Genomic DNA, 8,215 nt, shown 5'->3' on the forward strand with positions numbered 1-8,215 from the left:
CGAAATCAAAGGGAAGAAAATGTATGCCAAAAGGAATCAAAATGAAATTTGTTGGTTATTCCACTTCATCAAAAGGATATCGGTTATGGGATCCCAAATCAAGACAAATTCAAGTCGCTCGAGATGTTTTATTTTACGAAGAGTCCTTTGAAAAGATTTCGGGTGAGTCAAACAACTCTGAATGGTTTTGTACAGAAATTTTGAAGCAGAAAAATTTGGAAAACATTGAAGAAAATGGCAATACTCATGCAGGGGTATCAATACTTAATACATCTTCATTTAGTCAAGTTTCAATTGATGATATCTCAGAAAATGTTGTTTCGGGAGCAGTAGTTCCAATAGAAGTGGATAATGGTTCAGAAATGGAAGAATCAGTTACAGTTGATAATAAAAGAAGGCATAAACGTATTACTCCTCAGTCAGATAGAGTTCTTAGATCAAGAGTAGTCGAAAGTGTGGAAATGTTGAACTCAGTAATTGAAAATCCCCAAACAATTGCCGAAGCACTTAATTCTGAGAATTCTGATAAATGGAAGGAAGCCATGGCAGAGGAATATGAGTCCTTAATGAAAAATCAAACTTGGACTCTCGTTAATCGTCCCAAGGGGAAGAATGTAATTGGATGCAAGTGGGTGTTTGCCCTGAAACGCAAACCAGATGGTTCCGTTGAAAAGTACAAGGCTAGACTTGTGGCACAGGGGTGTTCCCAGAAGTATAATGTGGATTACAAGGAGACATTTGCTGCGGTTGTTCGACATTCGGTCATACGATTAATCCTGTCATTGGCTGCCCAACATAAATTGTTGGTCAATCACATCGACATTGTAGCGGCATATTTGAATGGGGACTTGGATGAAGAAGTCTATATGCTGCAACCTCCTATGTTTGACAATAACACAAGCCAAGTATGCAAATTACAGAAACCTTTATACGGCTTAAAACAAGCAGGCCGTGAGTGGAATAAAAAGGTCAACGATATTTTGATGAAAATGAATTACAAAAGATGCAAATCCGATACTTGTGTGTATGTCAAAAGGGAAGGAAAGAAGGTTAGCTTAATTGCTTTATATGTCGATGATATGTTAATAGCATGCTCAACTGAGAGGGAAATGGAAGACATCGTGTCGAATTTGAATAAATATGTCGAAGCTATAGATCGTGGTCCAGTGAAATTTTATTTGGGCATGGAAGTTGAACGCGGTGAACCCAAAGGTGACATAACTATCCATCAAAAGAAGTACTGTGAAGAGGTACTGAAGCGTTGGGGAATGGCAGAGTGTAAGCCTGCAAGTACTCCATGGCCTAATGGTGCTGTTTTAGCTAAATGTGACAAAAATTGTGAGGATATAGATCTTCATTCATATCAAAGTTTGACAGGTGCTTTAATGTATTTGGCGGTAATTTCAAGACCAGATTTGATGCATGTAGTTTCAAAATTGTGTCAATTCAATTCTCATCCACACAACGAGCACTTTCAAGTAGCAAAGCATGTCTTGAGATATCTGAAGAATTTTCCAGACGGACGAATTACGTTCAAAGCCAATTCAGGAAATCTTAATTGTTTCGCGGACGCTGATTGGGGATGCGATGTAAATGATCGGAGGTCCTACTCAGGTTTTGTTTTGTTTATGGGAGATAGCCCAGTAGCCTGGGAATCTCGAAAGCAATCGGTGGTAGCTTTAAGCACGATGGAAGCTGAATATATTGCCTTATGTCAAGCCACTAAAGAAGTTTGTTTCCATCGAGAACTACTTAAGGAGTTAGAATTCAATATGTACGTGAAATATCCAACTACAATTTTTTGTGATAACCAAGGAGCTCAATTTTTGGTGAAGAATCCCACAGTTCAAAAGAAAAGCAAACATATTGATATCCGATATCACTACGTTCGTGAAAAATATGATGACCATAAGATTGATATCGAATATATTCCTTCGGATAAAAATGCAGCAGACATCCTAACCAAAGTTATGGGGAAACAACGTCATCACCAGAATTGTAAACTTTTAAATGTTGCTATGTAATGTTTCAATTTGTAATTTTTAGAAAGCATTTGATTTGAGAGGGCGATTGTTGTAGTATTTATACTTTTCAATTCAAATACTTTGTTAAAACTTTTTATTTCAAGTCATAGCAATCAATGAAAAATATTTTATTGCTCTTTGTCGTTTTTAAACTCTTTGAAATATTATTCTTGTTATTCTTGTTTGAAAAGCCTTCGAGTATTGTTGTTTTTAATTTACAATAAACGTTTTTGTATTTGTTTTGTACACCACGGAATTTTTAATTTGGGAACTTGCGGACTCACGGTAATTCTTACTGCGTGGAATAGATACAAGGATCTAAGGAGTGGATCATCTAACACGACGCAACGAGCAAACGTAAATTAAATATAGCATATAACAGCATTGTACTCTAAAGCATTTGACACAGTTGATCACAACAACCTTTGCTTCAAACTACGTCGATCCTTAAATTTTTCAAATACTTCGGCACATCTTATACAATCCTATCTCTCCAATAGATCTCAATCCGTGTACTCGGGAACGAAAGCTTCTAGACCCTTGATGGTTGATACATAGCAAGGCACACATGTATGCTGATGATGTACAGGTCTACATTAGTTGCCCTTTGAACGATATTGTGACCTCGAAAATGTTTCCAAGTGGGCCAAACAAATGGCCTTTTATTGAATCCAAATAAATCCAAATGCATTATCTGCCACAAAAATAAAAATATCACCTTTGAAAGTGTTGACATTCTACTGGACCAAAATATAATTGAAATTGTGTCTAGTGCTAAGAATTTGGGGGTCATTTTTTACTCATCTCTTAGCTGGGGAAGTCATATTAGCGTTGTGGTAGGACAAACTTATGCTAAGTTACATGCTATATGGTTAACCCACTCGTTCACTCCACTTCATATACGTGCTCTCCTAGCAAAAACCTTCCTGTTACGCGGACTAACCTACGTATCCGAGCTCTTTGCAAATTGCGACGCAACGAGCAAACGTAAATTAAATATAGCATATAACAGCATTGTGCGTTATGTTCACGGGATTGGTAGAACAGAACATGTGTCACCTTTTACTCGATCACTTTATGGAGTTAATTTTGATGATTATCTGAATATGAAAAATTTAAATTTTCTGCATAAGGTCTTAGTCAAACAAAAACCTATTTACCTGTTCAATAGATTAAAAGATCACAAGATCTAATAGAGGCAGAAAAATGATTCCCCTAAAACGCCGTAGTTTGGTGTCAGAACGGCAATACTTTATTGGCACCATTCGTCTGTGGAATTCTCTTCCAAGTCAATTGCAACGCATCAGCAACGTTCATACATTTAAAATTAAACTTCAAAACTATTTTCGAAACAATGAAACTAACACCTAATCCTATATCATTGTTTATTTTTATTTTTTTACATTTTTCTTATCCTGTGCAATGGAAGCATACGAAGATTATACCTGTTTTGAAGTCTAACTTGGAATACCGACCAATAGCGATTCTATGTTATTTGTCCAAAATATTTGAGAAGATACTACACAAGCAAATATCTGACCACATCCATCGCAATTTGTTGATAATAGAAACCCAATAGGGTTTCCTGGACGATCACAGTTCACTAATAGAAATCTCTGAAACAATAAGATGTGCGATAGATGATAATGATCTCTGCTTTCTAGTTCTCCTCGATCACTCTAAAGCATTTGACACAGTTGATCACAACAACCTATGCTCAAACTACGTAGATTCTTCAATTTTTCAAATACTTCGACACATCTTATACAATCCTATCTCTCCAATAGATCTCAATCCGTGTACTCGGGAACGAAAGCTTCTAGAGCCCTGATGGTTGATAAAGGAGTACCACAAGGATCTATTTTAGGACCTCTCCTTTTTACACTCTATGTCAATGACCTTCCCCTCCAATTAGTACATAGCAAGGCACACATGTATGCGGATGATGTACAGGTCTACATTAGTTGCCCTTTGAACGATATTGTGCAGTGTACACGGAAACTAAATGATGACCTCGAAAATGTTTCCAAGTGGGCCAAACAAATAGCCTTTTATAGAATCCAAATAAATCCAAATGCATTATCTGCCACAAAAATAAAAAGTTGGTTAACCCACTCGTTCACTCGACTTCATAAACGTGCTCTCCTAGCAAAAACCTTCCTGTTACGCGGACTAACCTACGTATCCGAGCTCTTTGCAAATTGCGACGCAACGAGCAAACGTAAATTAAATATAGCATATAACAGCATTGTGCGTTATGTTCACGGGATTGGTAGAACAGAACATGTGTCACCTTTTACTCGATCACTTTATGGAGTTAATTTTGATGATTATCTGAATATGAAAAATTTAATTTATCTACATAAGGTCTTAGTCAAACAAAAACCTATTTACCTGTTCAATAGATTAAAATTCACAAGATCTAATAGAGGCAGATTATAAGATTTTTATCTTGTTGTGCAGGAATATCAAATAAATAAGTATCAAAAATATTGTTATATTTGTTAACAGTTCAATTAATTTTCTTTGTTTACTTTCTTTATAAGTTTAAACTTCAAATATTCTATATTTGTTTACTTCATTTATTTGACAGAACGTCACAAGAAAGATTACAGGAGTATTAGCTACAGTGATCTGAATGACAGATTAAGTCAGATAAATTGGTGTGAAGTATACAGAATACCTACAGCTGATCTACAATTACAATTTCTTCAACAAAACATTCTTCATTTGTATGATTCCACTGTTCCGATGAAATATAAACCATTTAATTTCATGCTTATCCGACGATGCTCTTGGTACTGTAAAAGCTTTTCATATTTCTGAAGAAAATTACCCCATTAGGCATTAGCCAGCTTAAAGGAGGTTTATGATAATGATTGCTTGATATTTTTTGATAATATTGCTAAGCTTTTCGATCTTCCTGAGATCACCAAACCTTCGGCTTCTGCTTTGCGAAGCATGATCGATACTGTTTCTGCCATATACGATTCATTGTTGTCAATTGGTGATGACAAAAAATTACGAATGCCATATTGATCCATTTAGTTATGTCAAAGGTTGATCCAATCACTAAATCCAAATGGGAAGAACAGCTTAACTTCGAAATGCTCCCGTTATGGTCTGATTGCGAGGCTGCATTAAATAAAAGATATCAGCACATTTCTGCAGAAGAATCTTCTGGTGCAAGACCAAAACTTAACAAACCTAAGTTTGATAATCAGCCTAAAAGGAATTTTAAGACTTCACTTTCGGTTTCTAAACAGAAGCAATCTTCCGAAATTGTATCTTCTGTAGAGCTTTGCAGCATAACGTAACAAATTGTACGTCTTTTACTGCTGTACCAGTTCTCCAACGACTTGAGTTTATTAAAGCCGTCCCTGCTTGCATTAATTTTTTGAAAAAAGGTCATACTGTGGCCAAATGCAATTCAGGAGTGAAGTGTAGAGTATGCAGTGGTGCACACCATTTCTTACTGCATCGATATGCTTCTGATAATCCAAATTCAAATCTGTATCAAGAGCAGCCCTCTACTTCCAGTGCTTCGGTCAACCATTCGGCGTCGAGTGAAGGCGTAATTTTGGCTACAGCACTAGTTCAAGTAAGAAGTAGTTCTGGGAAATTTATTATGGCTAGAGCTCTTTTGGATTCCGGTTCTCAACCTAATCTGATTACTGAGGACCTGGTACAGAGGCTTAAAGTAAAACGAGAAGGTGGCAGATTAAATTTAAGTGGCATTTCTGAAACATCTTCATTTTCAAAGAATAGTGTCCAACTGTCTATAATGTCGAGACTCAATCAAACCCAATTTTCTTCTAAGTTCTGGGTGTTGAGTTCCATAACAAATATTCAACCCGATAAAAGAACATCAATTTCTGATTGGAACATTCCTAAAAATATTGAACTGGCTGACCCTAGTTTTAATGAACCTCGGAGAGTTGACTTGTTAATTGGTGCCGAAGTTTTCTTCGAACTTCTTTGTGTAGGCCAAATCAAAGGGGTCCACTTCTACTATATGCCATTTAAATAGTTCAATAGGGAATAGAGAAACGATTGATGCGATTGTTAGAAAATTCTGGGAGTTGGAGGAGATTCCAAATAATTCATTAAAGATTTGGTCTGATGAGCAAAATAAATGTGAGGAACATTTCCAAAAATATGTGCGTCGTTTACCGTCAGGGCGCTTTCAAGTGTCTTTACCTTTCAAGGAAGATGTGAAACGTTTAGGTTCGTCATTTGAAAATGCAAAAAGGCGGTTTCTCTCTTTGGAAAGGAGACTTTCTCATGACGACACATCTAAAGAAATGTACAATTCCTTTATGAAAGAGTATCTTGACTTAGGTCACATGGAAATGACAAATAATAAAATTCCTAATACGCCACATTATTTCATTCCTCATCAATGTGTTTTCCGACCGCAAAGTACAACTACTAAACTTCTCGTCGTTTTTGATGCTTCGAGCAAGACATCTTCACATGTTTCGCTCAACGATCTCTTGATGGTTGGTCCAACTATTCAAGAAGAGTTGTAATCCACTCTGCTTCGTTTCCGTCTGCATAAATATGTAATTACTGCAGACATTGAGAAAATGTACCGTCAAGATTTACTTGACGAGAAAGATAGAGATTTTCATTTAATCCTTTGGAGAGCAAACGATAGTGATCCGTTACAAATTTTCAAATTGAACACGGTCACTTATGGCACATCTTCTGCGCCATTTTTGGCAATTCGTTGTCTAAGCCATTTAAGCGATTTGTCCAAAGAGACTTTGCCAATTGGGGCTGAAGTTATACGCAACGACTTTTATGTGGATGATTTATTGACTGGTGCTGCTGATTTGAGTAGTCTGATCACAATACGTGACCAAGTGACTACCATTCTCAGTTCAGCTAGATTCAAACTTACTAAATGGTTTTCAAATTATCCAGAATTCAATGAAACAAGTTGCAGTGAAAAATTATTGCACTCAGATTCTGAAACTGCAAGAGCATTAGGAATTCACTGGGCTCCAAGAAGTGATGTTTTCAAATTTTATATTGAGGGAGGCTTTCAAGATATGAAGGCTACAAAACGACACATTTTGTCAATATCATCACGTTTTTTTGATCCCCTCGGTCTCTTGTGCCCTATAATTACCAAAGCCAAAATGCTCTTGCAAGAACTTTGGATTAACAAATTAGACTGGGATGAATCGATTCCTATGCGTTTGAATACAGCATGGGAAGATTTCAAATTTAACCTTTCAAAGATAGATACGATTCAAATCCCAAGATTCGTAAACACGACCACTTCCTCGAGGATCCGAATTCATGGATTCTCAGATTCCTCGATGCGAGCCTATGGCTGCTGCTTTTATGTTCGTGCTTTGGACTCCAGTGGAGTTTCTTGTCGGCTTTTAACAGCCAAATCCAAAGTAGCACCGCTCAAAACAATGTCTTTTCCGAGATTGGAGCTATCAGCAGCACATTTAATGGCAAATATGTGGTTACGAATTAAACCAATGATGAACTTTGAAGTTGAAAATATATACTTCTGGTCCGATTCCGAAATTATACTGTATTGGTTAAAAACCCATCCTTCAACTCTGGCCACGTTCGTCTCGAATGGAGTCGCAGAAATTCAAGAATGGTCAGAAAGCGGTATTTGGCGACATGTGCCCACTAAACAGAACCCAGCCGACATAGTGTCGAGAGGATGCAGTGTTGAAGAACTTAAATCTTCAATATGGTTCGAAGGACCCAAGTTTCTATTAGACGATATGTCTAAATGGCTATCAACAAACATTTTGAGTTGACAGAGGAAGAAAAATTATTGGAAGTAAGAAAATCCAAAGTTTTATTGGCGTCAGATAGTAAGACAGATAAGGAATATTATGAGAGCATTCTTCTAAAATTAATAAATGATCACTCATCGTATAAAAAGCTTCTTAGAGTGGTCTCATATATCTTTCGATTTGTTGATAGAGTTAAGAAGCGAAAGATTCCAATTTCTATCTGTCTTAGAGCTCAAGAGTTGAATTGGTTTTTCCTGAAATTGGTCGAAGTAGTTCAAAAGTCCAATTTTTCAGGAGATATTTCTAAAAAAAAAATTCAATCTGCCTAAAGTCGAATCTTCAGAAGTTAACGCCGTTTATACACGATTTCTCTGAGTGTAAAAGAACATTTTCTCTCCTAAGAGTAGGTGGAAGGTT

The sequence above is a fragment of the Musca autumnalis genome, unplaced genomic scaffold (assembly GCF_047663935.1).
Source record: "Musca autumnalis isolate F117 unplaced genomic scaffold, ASM4766393v1 scaffold_157, whole genome shotgun sequence".
Classification (NCBI taxonomy): domain Eukaryota; kingdom Metazoa; phylum Arthropoda; class Insecta; order Diptera; family Muscidae; genus Musca; species Musca autumnalis.